Genomic DNA, 21,192 nt, shown 5'->3' with positions numbered 1-21,192 from the left:
CGGCGTCTTATTTTCAGCAGTTAGTTGCAATAGCTAGGGAGGCGTAGATAAGAGGTGAGACAGAACAGAGATTGCCTTAAGATAGCCAGGAGTGGAGACAGGGTCCAAGAGGCCGTGAGTGTCAGCAGGACAGTGTGGCAGGCGGCGCTGCTGCTGACACAGACAGGAGGACGAGCGATGCTGCTGGAGTGAGGAAAGGTGAGTATAAACATTTATTTTTGTGTGCCACAGGATGCGGGCCATATATCAGGATGGGGTATATGGCAGGATTGGGGTATATGGCAGGATGAGGGCATATACCAGGATGGGGTATATGGCAGGATGGGGGTATATAGCGGGATGAGGGCATATACCAGGATAGCAGTATATAATAGGATGGCAGTATATAGCAGGATGAAGGCATATAGCAGAATGGCAGTATATAGCAGGATGGGGTACATAGCAGGATGAGAGCATATACCAGGATGGCGCTATGTAGCAGGATGGGGGCTATATCAGGATGGCGGTATATAGCAGGATGGGGCTATACCAGGATGAGGGACATGTGTCAGCAGCAGATCCTCGCCCCATAACAGTGTGTCATGACCACATTTTTTGCTTAAAATTTTATTTTCCTATTTTTGTCTTCTAAAACCAGGGTGCGTCTTATCGTCCGATGCTTCTTATAGTCCGAAAAATACGGTACATATAGTGACCAGCCTAAAGCCTGCTTTACACCTTTCAATTTCACATACGATATCGTATGCGATGTGACCCGCCCCCATCGTATGTGCGGCATGTTCAATTTTTTGACCGTGCCGCACAATCGATTAAAAGCTGTCACACGTACTTACCCGTCCATACGACCTCGCTGTGAGCGGCAAACATCCACTTCCTGGAGTGGTAGGGACGTTCGGCTTCACAGCAACGTCACGTGGCAGCTGGCCAATAGAAGTGGAGGGGCGGAGATGAGCGGGACATAAACATCCCGCCCACCTCCTTCCTTACGCATTGTCGGTGGGAGCCACGGACGGAGGTAAGCTGTCGTTCAATGTTCCCGGGGTGTCACACACTGCGATGTGTGCTGCCTCGGGAACATTGCACAACCGCACGTTCAATTTTTGAGAAATGAACGACGTGCATGCGATGAACGGATTTTCGTTCAGTCGCAATTGCAGAGCGGTTTTACATGCTACAATCATACTTACGATGCCGGATGTGCGTCACTTACGACGTGACCCCGCCGATACATCGTAAGATTTATTGTAGCGTGTAAAGCGCCATTTAAGCCTTAGTTACACGTTGCAATTTCGCATACGATATCGTATGCGATTTGCAACGCCCCCATCGTATGTGTGGCACGTTCAATTTGTTGAACGTGCCGCACAAACGATTAACCCCCGTCACACGTACTTACCCTTCCATATGACCTCGATATGGGCGGCGAACGTCCACTTCCTGGAGTGGGAGGGACGTTCGGCGTCACATTGACGTCACGCGGCAGCCGGCCAATAGAAGCGGAGGGGCGGAGCTGAGTAGGACGTAAACATCCCGCCCACCTCCTTCCTTCCGCATTGTAAGCCAGGAGCCGCAGGACGCTGGTAAGATCTGTTCATCGTTCCCGGGGTGTCACACACTGCAATGTTTGCTACCCGGGGTACGATGAACAATCTGACGTGCAATTCTAGAAGAGGTACGATGTGTATGCGATGAACATTTTACCGTTCAATCGCAATCGCACGTACCTGTCACACACTGCAATGTACCTTACGATGCCGGATGTGCGTCACTTACGACGTGACCCCGCCGACACATTGTAAGATACATTGCAGCGTGTAAAGCAGGCTCTAGACTGTAGTAGCAAGGAGAAAGGATGGGACTCAGCACCAATTCCAGGATAGCAAAAATATAAATCCAACGAAAAAAATATAAAAGTGTAGAAACTTTATTCAATGATTAAAAATCCAAGAAAAACATCATCGGTTCCATGAAAACATCATGGCTTGACATTAATGCTTATGATTAAGGACTTATCTATATTCCAACTGTCCGAAACGCGTCAAGCCATGATGTTTTCATGGAACCGATGATGTTTTTCTTGGATTTTTAATCATTGAATAAAGTTTCTACACTTTTATATTTTTTTCGTTGGATTTATATTTTTGCTATCCTGGAATTGGTGCTGAGTCCCATCCTTTCTCCTTGCTATTGCCTCTACGGACCTGCCTGTCCGGTGGATATCCTGCATCCCACCTGAACTGAGCGGATACATATACAGGTGAGCTGAATAATTTTTTTTCTTCGTTCCCCTCTAGACTGTAGTGACTACATATTGTGACCAGTCATAGACTGTGGTGACTACATATAGTGACCAGTTATAGACTGTGGTGACTACATATAGTGACCAGCCATAGACTGTGGTGACTACATATAGTGACCAGCCATAGACTGTGGTGACTACATATAGTGACCAGCCATAGAATGTGGTGACTACATATAGTGACCAGCCTTAGACTGTGGTGACTACATATAGTGACAAGCCATAGACTGTGGTGACTACATATAGTGACCAGCCTTAGACTGTGGTGACTACATATAGTGACCAGCCTTAGACTGTGGTGACTACTAGAGATGAGCCACCCCCCTAGAGTTCGAGTTCGGTTCAGTTCGTCGAACGGTGCCCCGTTCGACGAACCTCTCGAACCCCATTGAAAACAATGGGAGGCAATCACAAACCCCTAAAAACACCTGGAAAACACCCTCAAAGGTGTCCAAAAGGTGACGAACAACTCCCAAGACAACACAAACACATGGGAAAGTGACAAGGACAAATTGTTACGAACCGGCGCCGCCATAGCCGCAAGCAGCCTGCTGCGGTTCCTGTTTCGCCTAGGCGCCGGCTGCCGTTCTTGGCCGTGCCTCGGGTCGTCCAGTTGGCTGTTCCTTCCACCACGTCTAAGTGTGGAGAGGCGGCTAGTGCGCATGCGTGCGCCGATTTACCCCAGCCAGAGTTTAAGCCCGGTGTTTTGCCTAGTGAGCATGCTCAGCCTGTTTGTGTTATGTCTGAGACTAAGTCCTCAGTTCAGGCTACTGAGCATGCTCAAACTGATAGTCTGCTTTCTAAGCCTGTGGCTCAGGCTACTGAGCATGCTCAGGCACTTAGTGCATCAGAGGCTAGGTCCGGTAAGGACCTCACTGAGCATGTCCGTGAGGTGGCAGGCCCTGATAGGGCAGAGGGTGTCAGGTGTCCTGATGACGTGGCAACTCCGGACTGGCTCGCAGAGGCCAGCCCCTATGATCTGGCACCTCAGTATTGGTCGTCAGACGATGACTGGTGAAGTGTTTGGGGCGTGGCTGTCATGAGGTCATCAATGACGTGGCGGTTCCGGATAGGTCGCATGTGACGTCACTGATGACATGGCACTCTGCTATTGGACCTTGGTGGTTCCACCCTGGGTTTGGGGCGGACCCAGGTTATAAAAGGGGCTGGAGACAACATGGAGGTGCGCAGTCTTCACATTTGCTCAGTCAGAGCACACCTCCATGTTAGAGCCTCATTGCGGCATAAGCCTATGTTGGGAAGCGGTAGGTAGGGTTAGGCGAACGGTGCCTGTCACGCCAAGATTCGTGGCTCGGCACATCAGGGTCAGGCGCCGTGCTTCCCTCCTGCCGTTACAGTCTTACTATAGCAGCCCAGTGGCGTTAACTGGGCTGCGGCTGCTGTGCTTCCTGTCCGATTGTGCCCCCTACGCACACGGACAACGCACCTGCTGTGCTACCTGTCCGATTGTGCCCCCTACGCACACGGACAACGCACCTGCTGCGCCACCTGTCCAATTGTGCCCCCTACGCACACGGACAACGCACCTGCTGCGCCACCTGTCCGGTTGTGCCCCCTACGCGCACGGACAGCGTACCCCAGGACCCCTGTGGAGTTAACAGGGTGTTCCTTATCCTCCTCGGCTTCCCGGTCAACGCTACTGGTGTACCCATCTGGCCTGACGTGTCCTACACACACGTGGCCAGGCGAGAGGTGGCCAGAAACGCTAATCGGAGGACCGCTCGGCCTGACGTGTCCTACACACGTGGCCGACAGGGCGCATTCGTGGCGGTCTTCCGGTCAACGCTACCTGGTTACCACCCGGCCTGACGTGTTTCCTGCACACGTGGTTGGTGTAGCGCTAGGTGCACCAAAACGCTAATCGGGTTGTCGTCCGGTCTGACGTGTCCCAACACACGTGACCGGTTCCCAGAGTTCCTGGGTTATCTCAGAGCCATCCAGCTCTATAGTCTCCGCCTAACCCTCAGGTGCCAGCAGCTCCTTTGTCATCTGGAGCACGATGGGCCCCGACTGGCGATTAGGATATATACCCCCTGGTCCTAATCTGCCGGCCCCCCCGTAACAGTAAGACTGCGCCAGGGTCTGGCTGGCATGGCGGAGATGGAGCAGCTACGTCAGTTCATGCTGCAGCTTGATGCCAGAGTGAGGTCTCTGGAGAAGTCTGCTCTTGCTGCTGATATGGATGATGTGGTGGCTCAAGCGGGTGCAATGGTGTCAGTCACCAAGCCTACTCCAACCCTCCCTCACCTCTCGCTACCCAACAAGTTTACGGGGAACAGCAAAGCATGTAGGGGATTCGTGAACCAGTGCTCAGTCCATCTAGAGCTGTTGGCTGCACGGTTTCCTACAGAGAGGTCGAAGGTGGGGTTTATCATCTCCTTGCTCTCTGATAGAGCACTGGAGTGGGCTACACCATTGTGGGAGAGGAATGACCCCGTAGTACAGGACTCTAAGGAGTTTTTGGAGTCCTTGCGACAAGTGTTCCTGGGGCCTCAGGTCACTCACGACTCGGCCCTACAGCTACTGACTTTGGAGCAGGGGCGTACCTCCTCAAGTCAATATGCTGTGAGTTTCAGGACACTTGCTGCAGAACTGGGGTGGTCAGAGAGGACTCTCATTCCACTGTTTGGAGGGGATTAGCCTCGCACGTGAAGGACGCATTAGCGTCGCGTGAGGTACCAACTACCCTTGAGGGCCTCATGACTCTGGCTACCCGCATTGACCTGCGGACCTCCGAACGTCAGCCACTGTAGTGGTCTCTCCTACTGCAACTCCCTTAGAGGACATCGCTGTCCCTATGGACATCGCTAGGGTTGGTGTTGCTAGGTCTTCGAGTCGCAAGGGCATTTCCTGTTTCGCTTGTGGGCAGTATGGTCATTATGCCAACCGTTGCCCAAAGCGTCAGGGTAAGCGACAGCGATTGGTGACCATAGCTGAAGGTAGACTGGACTCTGCGTCATCCATTAGGGTGACGTTTCCCGCGTCCATTTCCTTTAAGGGGTCAACATGGTCCACAAGGGCAAGTGTGGACACAGGTGCTGGGGATAGTTTCATCTCCTCCTCTTTTGCCCGGCGGCATGCCATCCCACTGGTGCAAATGCCAAGACCAGTGAGAGTCCGTGTATTGGATGGGTCCTTGTTGCCCAAGGTAATTCACCAGCGGACAGTGCCAATTACCCTTGCCATGTCATCTGGGCATAGGGAGACCATTTCATTTCTGGTTCTCCCTAAGGGTGCAGATGATATTCTGCTGGGTATTCCTTGGTTGAAGCAACATTCCCCACATATCGACTGGTCGTCTGGGGTGATTACGCGGTGGAGCGAGTCTTGTAGCTCCCACTGCATGTCTCCATCTTCCGCCCGTCGCTCAGTGGTATCTGTGGCGACTATAGACCATTCGAGTGGGAGGGCCGCTAGAGGGGGGGGGGTACTGTTACGAACCGGCGCCGCCATAGCCGCAAGCAGCCTGCTGCGGTTCCTGTTTCGCCCAGGCGCCGGCTGCCGTTCTTGGCCGTGCCTCGGGTCGTCCAGTTGGCTGTTCCTTCCACCACGTCTAAGTGTGGAGAGGCGGCTAGTGCGCATGCGTGCGTCAATTTACCCCAGCCAGAGTTTAAGCCCGGTGTTTTGCCTAGTGAGCATGCTCAGCCTGTTTGTGTTATGAGCACGGTGGGCCCCGACTGGCGATTAGGATATATACCCCCTGGTCCTAATCTGCCGGCCCCCCCGTAACACAAATACCCATGCGAAAACTAAACAGCTGGACGAGGAAAAAGAGGAGGAGACACAGATATAGGCATGGCATGCCCTTCTAAAGTCATGTAAAACACAGCAAGAGACTCCAAGCAGAGTCTCCTTTTTTTCCAAAAATTGGGTCACACACACCCCTTCAGTGCCATCACTTGTGCCCCAGTTGCAAATTTGACAGGTAGATTTGCATCAAGCACATTCAAAAATACGCCAGCCTTAGCTGTCCCCAGGATGACACCGGGGTAGGTAGCAAAGTCTTTGCTGAACCATGACTTGTTCATCTTGGCTCGTTTTTAAAAACACAGTAGGGGGACTCCAAGCAGAGTCTCCCTTTTTATTACAAAAATTGGGCCACACAGACACCCCTTCAGTGGCAGCACTTGTGCCCCAGTTGCAAACTTGACAGGTACATTTACATCAAGCACATTCCAAATCCACAAGCCTTTACTCTCCCCAGGATGACACAGGGGTAGTAAATTCCTTGCGGATCCATGACTTGTTCATTTTGATGAACGTTGGTCTGTCCACATTGTCACTGGACAGACGCGTGCGCTTATCTGTCAGCAGACACCCAGCAGCACTGAAGACACGTTCAGAGACAACGCTGGCAGCTGGACACGACAAGATCTCCAAGGCGTAAGTAGAGATCAGGCCATTTTTCAAGATTTGAAGCCCAAAATGAGCAAGGCTCCAGTTGCAAAGTCATGGCATCAATGTTCATTTGGAGATACTCCTGTGTCATCCTCTACAGCCGTTGACTATGTGTCAGACTTCTTGACTCTGTTGGCCTTGCAAAGGATGGTCTAAAAAAATTATGAAACGATTCAATAAAATTGCTGTTACCAGCAACAGATATGGTGCTGCTGGTACGGTTAGACTGTTGATGGCGAGACCGTCCCATGTTTGTCAAGTTACAACTGGGAGATTCACTCCGTGCACCACTGGTGTTTGGTGGAAAAGCCGAGCTAAGATTGAGTAACAGCTTCTGCTGATACTCCTGCATACGTATGTCCCTTTCTATGGCTGGAATTATTTCACAAAATTTGGACTTGTACCAGGGATCTAATAGTGCGGCAACCCAGTAGTCATCATCACTTTCAATTTTGACAATCCGAGGGTCATGTTGTAAGTAGTGCAGCAAGAAGGCGCTCATGTGTCTTGCACATCCATGCGGACCAAGTCCTTGCTGTGTTTGTGGCATAGAGGTGCTAACCGTTCTTTCTTCCTCTGACATCTCCCCCCAACCTCTTGCAACTGAAATGTGACCTAGGTCACCCTCATCTGCTGAGTCTTCCATGTCTATGGACAGTTCGTCCTCCATTTCTTCATGTTCTCCTGCACCTTCCTCAACATTTCGCCTGCTACCATGCGCCCTTGTTGATCCCTGTCCCCCATGGTCCCATGCCTGCCACCTTAGTGATGATGAATGTCTGGACCTTGGTGATGTTGTTATCCCTTGCGCATATGAATCCTCATATACTTCCTCCCCTTCCTGTTGAACCACCCCCCTGACTCCGAATAGTGTTTAGCGTGTGCTCCAGCATGAAAATGACTGGAATTGCCATGCTGATAATGGCAATGTCAGCGCTAAACATATTCGTCGCCATGTGGAAACTGTGCAGAAGGGTGCATAGGTCCTTGATCTGAGACCACTCCATCAGGGTGATCTTCCCCACCTCTGCATCTCGTTGGCCCAGGCTATATGTCATGACGTACTGCACCAGTGCTCGGCGGTGCCGCCACAGTCGCTGTAACGTGGAGAGTCGAATTCCAGCGTGTCGGCACATCGCATTTCAGGTGATGAACCGGCAGGCTGAAAGACTTCTGGAGCAATGCAAGTCGCTCAGCTGCGGCGGTTGAACGTCGGAAGTGAGCAGTTTTCGTGCCCTGTGCAGAAGGCCATCTAGGCCGGGAAAGTGTGTTAAAAATTGCTGGACAACAAGGTTCAACATGTGAGCCATACAAGGCCCGTGTGTCACCTTGCCCAGGCGAAGGGCCGCACCCAGGTTTGCAGCATTGTCGCACACGGCCTTACGTGGCTGCAGATTGAGTGGAGACAACCATTTATGAAACTCGGACAGCAGAGCTGACAACAACTCAGCCGCTGTGTGACTCTTATTTCCAAGACATTTCAAGCTAAAGACCGCCTGATGCCGTTGCGCTCTGCTGCCAGCATAGTAAAGAGGTGCGCGTGATTCCTTGTGCGCAGTTAGCACGCTGGTGGCCTGACCAGGCAGGCTTGGGGCGGAGGTGGAGGACCCAGACGAGGTTGAGGAGGCAGAAGCGTTGGAGGAACTTATACATACAGAGGATTGTTGCACAAGTCGTAGGGACGGCAAGACTTGTTCAGCAGACCCTTCTCCATCTATCACCATAGTTACCCAGTGCCCAGTCAGCGACATGTAATGCCCCTGTCCATGCTTACTGGTCCAAGTATCGGTAGTGAAATGCACCCCTTCACACACAGAGTTTCTCAAGGAAGCGGTGATGTTGTGTGCGACATGCTGGTGTAGCGCAAGCACACCTTTCTTAGAGAAGTAGTGGCGACTGGGCATCTGGTACTGGGGCACAGCGACGGACATAAGGTCTCTAAAATCCTGTGTGTCCACCAGGCGAAAAGGCAGCATTTTGGTAGCCAAGAGCTTGCAGAGGGATAAAGTCAACCTCTTAGCTTTGTCATGGGTCGGAGGAAATGGCCTTTTATTTGTCCACATCTGAGGGACAGAGATCTGGCTGCTGTGTATAGATGGTGGGGAGTAGTGTGTCCCTGGAAAAATGCAGGTTTGTGAGGAAAGTGCAGGCATAGACATGATGTTGCCTTCATCCAACGTTGGTGCTATCGATGTCTAAGAGAGTTGTACACCCGTACTTTTTTCCCCTTCCAAACCAACTGACGACCTACCAAGCAAACTGCCTGTTGCGGTTACAGTGGTGGAAGGTGTGTGTGGAAAACCAGGTGTGACAGCTGTCCCCACAGTCATAGAAGATGAAGAGCGTGTGGATGCACTGGAAGGGGCAGGCAGTGGTTGGCCCGCTACGCTAGGCCGCATTGCAGCACAGTGAGCTTCCCACTGGGAATTATGCTTGGTATTCATGTGACGAATCATGGAAGAAGTTGTCAAACTGGTGAGCTTTTTGCCTCTACTTATAGATTCCTGACAAATTTTAGAGATCACATGATTTGGGAGATCCTTTGCAAGGTCAAAAAAGGACCAGTCTAGGCAAGGCTTAGAGGACATGCGACCTGCAAAGCCACCTCGACTTGTGCTTAGAGGCAGAGTGGTGGCTGAGGATGCAGTTGTAGACGTGCTACCAGTACTCTGACTCTGTCCAGGAAGGCGCAAGGTAACTTCGTCGTCAGTTGCATCCTCCTCCACCGCCTCTGTTGACCTCCTCAAGTGCCTGACTGTGGGTTGACAGTGGGATCTAGAACTTCATCATCAAGCGTTGTGTTTGCACTTCCCTCGCCCTCAGACCTAGGCTCTTCCTGCCCTGACTGAATATTTAAGTTGTCATCCCAATCTGGTATTTGCGTCTCATCGTCATCAGTATGTTCCTCATTGTCTCCACCAACAGGTGTTACAGTTTGGGAATTGGATTGCAAATATAAAAATGGCTATTTTTTGAGTCTATACATTATGTTAAACTATAACATATTGATTAGTCACACAGACAAAGTGTACATGGTTACAAAATCTTGTATATACTTAAGGGTACCTTCACACTTAGCGATGCAGCAGCGATCCGACCAGCGATCTGACCTGGTCAGGATCGCTGCTGCATCGCTACATGGTCGCTGGTGAGCTGTCAAACAGGCAGATCTCACCAGCGACCACTGAACAGCCCCCAGCCAGCAGCGACGTGCAAGCGACGCTGCGCTTGCACGGAGCCGCCGACTGGAAGCTGCGGAGACTGGTAACTAAGGTAAACATCGGGTATGGTTACCCGATGTTTACATTAGTTACCAGCGCTGTGTGCAGAGAGCAGGGAGCCGCGCACACTGAGCGCTGGCTCCTTGCTCTCCTAGCTGCTGTACACATCGGGTTAATTAACCCGATGTGTAATGCAGCTACATGTGCAGAGAGCAAGGAGCCGCGCACACTGCTTAGCGCTGGCTCCTTGCTCTCCTAGCTGCTATACACATCGGGTTAATTAACCCGATGTGTACAGCAGCTACATGTGCAGAGAGCCGGAGCCGGCAGCACAGGCAGCGTGAGAGCTGCGGAGGCTGGTAACTAAGGTAAATATCGGGTAACCACCTTGGTTACCCGATGTTTATCTTGGTTACAAGCTTACCTCAGCTGTCAGACGCCGGCTCCTGCTCCCTGCTCGCTTCATTTGTCGCTCTCTCGCTGTCACACACAGCGATCTGTGTGTCACAGCGGGAGAGCGGCTTTGAAGAAAACGAACCAGGGCTGTGTGTAACGAGCAGCGATCTCGCAGCAGGGGCCAGATCGCTGCTCAGTGTCACACACAGCGAGATCGCTAATGAGGTCACTGCTGCGTCACAAAAAGCGTGACTCAGCAGCGATCTCGGCAGCGAGCTCGCTGTGTGTGAAGCACCCCTAAGGATTTCTGTGTGTTTGTCTTGAATACACAGACAGACAATATATCCATTTACCTATCTCAAATACCTGATGTGTATTCTTGGGAGATTTGAATGCTGTGGGTTTATTACCCCATTGTCTGATGTGTGGTGTATCTCTGATTCATCTATGCCCAATGACTGGCCATCAAAGGGCATGGATCAATAAGACTACAACACATTAACTTTAAGGCTTGTAATATTGTTCAAGCCTCTATAAGATCAGATGAAGTATAGCACAGACAGAAGCTCGTGTTTCCTGCCTCCGTGAGACGTCCGGGCAGTGATGTCTATGTCATGCTTCTCTGACTTCCAGACAGATGATGTCCAAAGCTCCTTGGTGATGTAAGTATATTTAACTGTACTTAACCTTTGTATGTTCAATATACAAAAGTGTACGCAATATCATACTTTTCCTTTAAGTTTGTATTTCATATTAACCTTTATAATAAAATTACTTATTTGCCTTCTTTAAAGCCGTATCTGAACCTTAGTGTTAAAAATATTAGCAAAACATTTGGCGTAGTTGGCAGGATATACGCAGAAGGCTTTGAGTATTTTTGTTAGTGTGATATTGCGTAAAATATGCCTCTTTTTAAGAAAAAAGTGGTTGTGAGTGAATGCATTGAGATTCCAGGTTGGGAACAGAGTCCCTATGATATTTTGGCAACCAAGTGGTCGCACAGAGTTGGTTTGAGTGAACCATGGGACAAATGTTTGAATAATGCTGAACCTGTAGATGTGGTTGAATGCTTGCAGAAAGTGAAAGTGGAGAAAGGTAAAGAATTGGGCGCTGTTGGTAGGCGTGGATGGATCCTGTTGTCTGCATATAGAAAACAGCATCAGGAAAAGATACGTATGGTAACAAAAGTTCAGGAATTGGAGAGACAGTTGTGTGAGGTCCAGACTGCATTGGTTACAGCACAGTGCCAGAATAAGTTGTCAGTGGACAAATGTGATGAATATCAGCATGATGCAGACAAGTCAGCTGTATGTATAGAGCAGTATAAATACAGAAAGAAGAGAGGGAAGGAGAATAGAAAGGAAGTAGCTTTGGCCATAGCCAGAGCAGGGACAGAGGGGAACTCAGATGAGTGGAATGGTGACGTATGGAACTCATCTGATTCTCAAAATGTCACCGATCCAGACCAGAAGGATGAACATTTTAGTGGGGAGAAAGACATTGATCCTCCTCTTAACCCAATAAAAGTTCATCCTATATACCATAGACAAGTTGTAGAAACAGCTACAGGTAAACAGAACAGGAATATGGTAGAGGATTGCAGTCAGCTTCATGATCATTTTTCACAGAGGCCAAATGAACCTTTGATAGCTTGGATAGTCAGATTGTGGGAGGCAGGGGCTCATGGAGTACAGCTGGATGCTGTGGATGGCCCAAAGTTTGTTCAACTCAGCCATGAGCCTGTAGTGAAGGAGGCATTTTGTTCCTTGATAGTTCAGCGACCACATGTGGTGTGTAGTATGATGGATGTTGTGGCTATGGCATTGCAGCATAAATACCCATCTGAGGCGGACTGGCCGCCTAATAAAAAACCATGGTTTACATTGAAAGATTGTGCTCGGAGATTGAAGGAGGAGGCTATGAAAAATGCTATTTCAGCAAGTACATATGACGATTACATGCAAGTTGTTGTAAGTGTTTCTATTAGAAATTGTATCATTAGAAATGCCCCTCCAGCTTATAAACATGTCATGATGGCATTAATGGTAAATCAGACTGGGAAACCAATCTCTAATACATTGGAGGCGATCCGACAGTTAGGGGATCTGGGAGAATGGGGTCCCAAACAGAGAGATCAGCTTAATTTTGAAGAACAGTGTAACAACGTCAAAAGTAGTACAAATCGTAGATCCCGCGTTACCAGGAGAGATATGTTTATGGTCCTGATAAAGGATGGTGTTCCCTGGGATAAAATAGATGGGATTAGTACTGACGAGATGTGGAAATTGTATCAAAAGAGAAAATTGTATCAAAGGAGAGGACTCAATAAAAAGTCAGGGGTTTCACATAATAAAAAGGTTGCAGCAAAAGATTCTGAATCTCCACAGCGCAGGCGAAGCAGGACACGGGGAGAAAGAGGGCCCACTTTCTCATCGTCACCAGCACAGCCTACAGCATCGGGGGTGTTGGATCTTTATGCTGAAGTCAAATGTTTGGTGCAGGAAATCAAAGCCCAACAGAAGAGGTTGTCATCATCTTCCACCAAGATGTCTCCATCTGAAATGGAAGATAGATGGGGGAAATTGATAAGGGTAATATTGAGACCACAGAGGAGATTGAAAAAGATAAGGGTAATATTGAGACCACAGAGGAGATTGAAAAAGATAAGAGTAATACTGAGACCATAGAGGAGACTGAAAAAGATAAGGGTAATATTGAGACCACAGAGGAGATTGAAAAAGATAAGTAAGGGTAATATTGAGACCACAGAGGAGATTGAAATTTATAAGGGTAATATTGAGACCACAGAGGAGATTGCCATCCAAATGTTCACAAAAGAGAAAGTGGAAACAAGCAGGATCCCTGTGTTCAGTCTATTGGAAGGGCAATTATTTTTGCTATTGTTTGGTTGGTCATATATTTGCATACCCATGCTGCTAATTAATACAGCACAATATACCAATATGGTTGGGTAAATAGTGAGCTTTTTTAGCTCTCGAGTTAGGGTACCTTCACACTTAGCGATGCAGCAGCGATCCGACCAGCGATCTGACCTGGTCAGGATCGCTGCTGCATCGCTACATGGTCGCTGGTGAGCTGTCAAACAGGCAGATCTCACCAGCGACCAGTGAACAGCCCCCAGCCAGCAGCGACGTGCAAGCGACGCTGCGCTTGCACGGAGCCGCCGTCTGGAAGCTGCGGAGACTGGTAACTAAGGTAAACATCGGGTATGGTTACCCGATGTTTACATTAGTTACCAGCGCATACCGCTTAGCTGTGTGTGCAGGGAGCAGGGAGCCGCGCACACTGAGCGCTGGCTCCTTGCTCTCCTAGCTACAGTACACATCGGGTTAATTAACCCGATGTGTAATGCAGCTACATGTGCAGAGAGCAGGGAGCCGCGCACACTGCTTAGCGCTGGCTCCTTGCTCTCCTAGCTGCTGTACACATCGGGTTAATTAACCCGATGTGTACAGCAGCTACATGTGCAGAGAGCCGGAGCCGGCAGCACAGGCAGCGTGAGAGCTGCAGAGGCTGGTAACTAAGGTAAATATCGGGTAACCACCTTGGTTACCCGATGTTTATCTTGGTTACAAGCTTACCTCAGCTGTCAGACGCCGGCTCCTGCTCCCTGCTCGCTTCATTTGTCGCTCTCTCGCTGTCACACACAGCGATCTGTGTGTCACAGTGGGAGAGCGCCTTTGAAGAAAACGAACCAGGGCTGTGTGTAACGAGCAGCGATCTCGCAGCAGGGGCCAGATCGCTGCTCATTGTCACACACAGCGAGATCGCTAATGAGGTCACTGCTGCGTCACAAAAAGCGTGACTCAGCAGCGATCTCGGCAGTGAGCTCGCTGTGTGTGAAGCACCCCTTAAGGTACTGTCACACATAACGAGATCGCTAGCAAGATCGCAGCTGAGTCACCGTTTTGGTGACGCAGTTGCGATCCCGTTAGCGATCTCGTTATGTGTGACACTTACCAGCGATCAGGCCCCTGCTGTGAGATCTCTAGTCGTTGCAGAATGGTCCAGGCCATTTTCTTCAAAGGCGATGTCCTGCTGGGCAGGACACATCGCTGTGTTTGACACTGTGTGACAGGGTCACAGTGACTGCTGAGATCGTTATACAGGTCGCTACTGCGATCTGTATTGTTCTGCATCGCTGGTAAGATCTGACTGTGTGACATCTCACCTGCGACCTCCCAGCGACTTACCTGCGATCCCTATCAGGTCGCATCGTTTTCGGGATCGCAGGTAAAGGCCCCGTCACACTAAGCAACATCGCTAGCAACATCGCTGGTAACAAACAACTTTTGTGACGTTGCTAGCGATGTTGCTTAGTGTGACATCCAGCAACAACCTGGCCCCTGCTGTGAGGTCGTTGGTTGTTGCTGAATGTCCTGGGCCATTTTTTAGTTGTTGCTGTCCCGCTGTGAAGCACAGATCGCTGTGTGTGACAGCGAGACAGCAACAACTAAATGTGCAGGCAGCAGGAGCCGGCTTCTGCGGAGGCTGGGAACCAATGTAAACATCGGGTAACCAAGAAGCCCTGTCCTTGGTTACCCGATATTTACCTTTGATACCAGCCTCCCCGCTCTCACTGTCAGTGCCGGCTCCTGCTCTGTGCACATGTAGCTGCAGCACACATCCGGTTAATTAACCTGATGTGTGCTGTAACTAGGAGAGCAAGGAGCCAGCGCTAAGCATTGTGCGCTGCTCCCTGCTCTCTGCACATTTAGCTGCAGCACACATCAGGCAATTAACCCGATGTGTGCTGTAGCTAGGAGAGCAAGGAGCCAGCGCTCAGTGTGCGCTGCTCCCTGCTCTGTGCACATTTAGCTGCAGCACACATCGGGTTAATTAACCTGATGTGTGCTGTAACTAGGAGACTGGGGGCTGGGACACTGGTTGCTGGTGAGCTCACCAGCAACTCGTGTAGCCACGCTCCAGCGATCCCTGCCAGGTCAGGTTGCTGGTGGGATCGCTGGAGCGTCGCAGTGTGACATCTCACCAGCAACCTCCTAGCAACTTACCAGCGATTCCTATCGTTGTTGGGATCGCTGGTAAGTTGCTTAGTGTGACTGGACCTTAAGTCGTTATGTGTGAAGGTACCTTTAGATGTGAATCTTTTTGCATATGGATAATGGACTGGATAAAATTGTGTTTTGTGTATTATTTGAGCTCGTATTCTAATCATGTTTGTGTTTTCTTTTTAGACTGGAGACCAGAGTTTTACATGTTATTAGAGCAATCAGGCTAAAACAATGAAACAAGTAATCATCCCATTGTGATGAATGGGTATTGTATTTACCTAATGGTTGTTGTTTGTTTTATGTGTATGTTCAATCAGGACCACAATAGGCTTGTAAATGCCATCTCAGTATGATGGTCTCATAGTCCAAAGGTCAGATTTGGCCTTAAACTGAACTCAGGTAATGAGAGAAGGGATAGATCAGGATTATTAATTAAGGTAATTCTAATGAATAGTAGAGACAGAGACATGTTAATACAGAAGTGAGATAGAATAGCTCAGTTGATGGTACTGTCTATTTCTAAAATGTAGATAGTCAGAGGGAGGGCTCCTTCAGTTCTGCAGAGAAGATAAATGATTTGGATCTTCACATCCTATCAATGATTGTGCAAAAATTTGGGTGAAACAATTGAGTGACAAAGGTATTCCAGAACCTGCTGAAGTCATTGCTCGAGGAGCAGACAATGTGCTGACAGTTATGAAACAAGAAAAGTGGGAATACATCCCAACTGACAGATGAGTAATATGTGTATTTTTGTCCCTTTAGATCAAACTCTGGAAATGTTGCATCATTGGCGCCACCATGGGCATGGATCTACTTCCGTCAGAAGCCAAGCAACCTTCAGACCGAAAACAGAGAGACCAACCATGGAAAATGTGGCCTTATTGAAAACCAAACAGAGGAAGACCTAGAAGAAGAAGATGTGACCCAAAACTTCACCTCCAATCTGTATTGTGCCTATATGAACTGCACTGGGGAACATTCTCTAACAGAAGAGATGATTGCCCTAAGGACTCAAAATATTACACCAACTAATCTATCAGATGAGAATCAGACAGGCTATAAAGAGATTGCTATTATTTGTGGCACTCATACAAATAAAAAAATGCAAACGTATGAAGGCAGGAAATAATATGAGATTAACAATATAATGACCGTTTCATCATATACACAAGATGTAAAATTGTTAACAAAATGATAGATACAAGGATTATCTATAATAATTGTAGGAACACTCACTGTAGCGGCATATGCAGCTAAAGCAGAAGGCTGATTCTCTTGTTTGGTGGTTACATTTATAAATACCACAAGTAGAGATAGATATACTAGATTTATTACATTACACAAGATAATGGTAGATGGTGGGAATGGGTACTTTCTTAGTTACCTGATTTTTTTGATATATGCATTATATATTAGGAGTAATTTTTGCTATTGTTCATGCATTGCTTTTTGTTGTTGTATCATACGCTAAAACTATGCCGTTAGGATATGGTACCTTGTATAAATAATCTATGGCTCAAAATAGCCAAGGGTGGAATGGATTGCAAATATAAAAATGGCTATTTTTTGAGTCTATACATTATGATAAACTATAACATATTGATTAGTCAGACAGACAAAGTGTACATGGTTACAAGATCTTGTATATACTTAAGGATTTCTGTGTGTTTGTCTTGAATACACAGACAGACAATATATCCATTTACCTAGCTCAAATACCTGATGTGTATTCTTGGGAGATTTGAATGTCTGTGGGTTTATTACCCCATTGTCTGATGTGTGGTGTATCTCTGATTCATCTATGCCCAATGACTGGCCATCAAAGGGCATGGATCAATAAGACTACAACACATTAACTTTAAGGCTTGTAATATTGTTCAAGCCTCTATAAGATCAGATGAAGTATAGCACAGACAGAAGCTCGTGTTTCCTGCCTCCGTGAGATGTCCGGGCAGTGATGTCCAGGAGTCCTCTGTCTATGTCATGCTTCTCTGACTTCCAGACAGATGATGTCCAAAGCTCCTTGGTGATGTAAGTATATTTAACTGTACTTAACCTTTGTATGTTCAATATACAAAAGTGTACGCAATATCATACTTTTCCTTTAAGTTTGTATTTCATATTAACCTTTATAATAAAATTTCTTATTTGCCTTCTTTAAAGCCGTATCTGAACCTTAGTGTTAAAAATATTAGCAAAACAGGAATGACGGTCTACATTATGCTCATAAACTTGGTCATCAGGGCCTGAATCTGAGTCACAAAGCTTCTGGCCATCACTGCAGACCATTTTCTGGTCTGTACTCACTGTAGCTTGGGAGCAGATTCCCAGGCTATAGTGTGACTGAACAGCTCTGCAGACTCAGCCATCTCTGTTCCACCATACTGTGGTCGAAACGTTTTATATCTGTTGCAAAGAAAAGATTTTTTTCACCTATTTTTTGTCAACATATTTAATAAATTATAACACTTTTTCCAAGAAACACATTGAGAGTGCGGTGATTTATATAGACTGACTTTATGCACTGAGCACTGCAAAAGGATTCCTCAGGACTTTAAAGGAAGGCATGGTGAGCTGGAAAGTTTTCTTACAACCTGTATATAGTGGAGGTATAGGGGCTTCATACTGTGTATAGATGAGCTGTACATGGGGGGACATTATTAAATGATAAGCGGACACTTAAGAACCATTATTGTTATAGGGGCACTCAGGGTATTGTGACCGTCACAGGCACACTGGGGGCTATATTACTTTCTAGGAGCAATATGTGGGCACTTTTCTAGGGCACTTATAAAGAGCATTAATATTTTCTAGAGAGAAATTTTACCATCTAGAGGGCACAAAGGAGGCATTTTACCATGTAAAGGGCACAATGGTGGCATTAATATGTGGGGGACACAGTGCTGGCATTAATATGTGGGGGCACAGTGCTGGCATTAATATGTGGGGGGCACAATGGTGGCATTATTACCATGTGGGGGCACAGTGGTGGCATTAATATGTAGGAAGCACAGTGGGGGCATTATTACCATGTGGGGGCACAGTGGTGGCATTACTATGTGGGGCAGTAAGAGGAGACGGTTTTTGTGCCACACAGTAGGTGCAGTAATAGGGACACATATGACAGCAGCGGCTCAGTATTGGGGTGATGGCAGGATGAGGAGTTTGTTTAGGTCGGGATTAGATAGGGACGGTGCCAGAAATGTGAGAAGTCAAATGTGTCTTTGTTGTAATCTCTGTAGATGAGTTGTGGCTTCAAGAAGTTGTCATGTTGGTCTGGACCAGATGGAAAAGATGGAAAAAGTGAACAATTCCATCCGAAAGAACGTCAGCTGTAAGTCACCATCTGAAACTGCACTGTGATCTCTTGTATGTGCTGAGGGCTGATATCTACCATTATATAGCCACCACATAGCGGTAATATTAGTGTCATCTGCTGAGGATTCCTAATACCCACGATTAGTCTCCGCCACCATAGTTATCATGGTTACCTGGTTAGGGGCCCACTCGGATGTTTTGCCCCCCCCCCCACCCCCTGAGCTGAACCCCTAGCTACGCCATTGGCTGTCACCCTTGCTTGAGTACCGTTGTGGATTGTATAGCAGCACTCCTTGGCCAATACAGCAAGCAATCCTCAGCTGTTCACCTTGCGTGAAAATGACAAAATGTATTTCTATGCTGTTGTTACTTTCACGTCAGGAGAACCACTGCGAAAGAAGACATTGATTGAAATAAAGTTTTATCTGCCTACCCACAAAGCCAAATAGTGTGTTATGTTGTGTTAAACGCAAAACATACTCAAGACATACATACAGACACACATACATCGAATCCCCCCAATTTTTAATCATCGAGTGTGTTATTTCCTAGTAAAACGTAAATTTTGTAATGATATGTAAACACACACAGGTGGAGTTCCTTTCATACACAGAAACAGAACAGCACAAAAACACTCAATGTATCAGTGACTCGCCCACCCCAGGGCTATGGGACACCCGGTGCCAGGCCGGACTAGTCCGGGGGTCGTCAGTGGTGGCGGGGCCCGACTCCGTGGCCCTGGTGGGTGTCAGTTAAATATGGCTGGTGACTTGGGGTGAATAAAGTTTATATTTGTCGTGACGCCACCTGTGGTTTGCGGCTATTAAGCCACCACTGCTGTATGAGGCCTCCGGGGTGATGGAATGGCAGCAATGGTGGTACTGCTCCCCACAGGTGGAGCGGAGCCCCGGGGACACTGTTGGTGCTCGTGAGAGTCTATGGTGTAAGGTGTAGTGCAGGGCCGACAGGCGGTGAAAGGACCGGACACAAACAACAGTCTCTTTACCTTCTCCTCTTTTACTTTGCAAATGGTTAGTCCTGGGAGACCGTTACAGGTGGTTGAGGGCTCCGGCCGGCCTGGAAGTAACTGAGGAATCTTTTTGGCCAGATGAGTATGAGGCCTACTCCTGTTCTTTCCTTACTGTTATAGGACCCTGCTCTCTGGATTGGCAATGGCCCTCTTGCTACTGGGACCTGTGGTTCGTCCCTTTTTCTGTGTGGTAGGCTGCGCAGGCCCTCTCTGGTGCTTCTCTGCTGGAGTCTACACCAGGCCCTTGGGATGCAGCTGTACCTTCAGATTGCTTCTGGGCCAGGGGGCTTGCAGCTCTCCTGCCCTCCGGATTCGGCTACCAGGGAAGGATTTTACACCCTGGCAACCACAGACTCCGATGTCTGAGTCTCTTCTGTGCCTCTCTGCAAATCTTGCTTCACTGGGCCAAGCTATTCCAGCTCTAGGCCCCAGTTTCACAAGACAGCACACTCTGCATCTGCATTCTCTGCTCCCTCTACACAGACTGACCACTAACTCCTCCCTCAGGTCAGACTTAAGGAATGCTCCCTGGAACTCCAGGTTCAGAGCTCCCCCTGCTGGCCTGAGGGAAAAACTACGTTGGATGTTAAACTTACTGGCCAAGGATTCCCCCAATTACCTCCAGGCTCAGCATTAACCCTTTGGAGGGGGCAATGCTGTTGTGGCGACCAGGTCCTGGGGCGCCACACTCCCCCTTAGTTAAACTCAGTACTCCCGGACTGAAGAAAACAAAAACAAGACATAACATGTTACAACCTTAAACAACTATAAGAGTCCAGTGTGGCTCCCTGCCGGGTGTCCATTACACTGCTCCATGGGGGACCCGCCACGATAAAACCCCCAACGTAGGCTCTGGGCATGCGTCAGAGCATTGCTGACCCCACTCTATGCACGCCGGACGGGTTTTTCTTCAGGGGTGTTGAGCACACTGGTGCTAACTATGTACAATTAGAGTGTTGGCCACCCATAGTCCAGTGGCCCAATTGTCCATTTACTTAATCAACTAAAACAAACATTACATACAAGACATTTTCACATAACTATTTACACTCTGTTAGGTATTTTACTTTCTATGTTCTATACCTTGGAGGGCCCCCGAGTGCTACGTTGGGACCGGCGTAGCTCTGGGGTTTGTCCCTGACTACTTGGAGTGTCTGCCCCCTCCGTGTTACTGGTAGGCCTAACCCTGACAGGTATGCGTGATGGTTGCCTACGGGGTCTCAGATGCGCCAAGGGTACGACAGGTTCACCACTGGCAGGGGGTTGATTCTCCTGTTCTACTGCTGGCGTGTCATCTTGTGTTGGGACGGACAGTTCCTTAGGTGGATCTGGAACCTCTTCTATCTCCGGCTCGACCAACTGCGGGAACGTCAAGACTGGTACCACTATGGCGTTATTGATTCGGGTCCAAGTTTTGGGGAATTTTCCGAGGATTGTTTGGATCATCTCTTCCTCCTTTTCTTGAATTTGGGG

This window comes from Anomaloglossus baeobatrachus, chromosome 10 (genome assembly GCF_048569485.1).
Source record: "Anomaloglossus baeobatrachus isolate aAnoBae1 chromosome 10, aAnoBae1.hap1, whole genome shotgun sequence".
Classification (NCBI taxonomy): Eukaryota; Metazoa; Chordata; class Amphibia; order Anura; family Aromobatidae; genus Anomaloglossus; species Anomaloglossus baeobatrachus.
Note: the sequence above shows the minus strand (reverse complement) of the source record.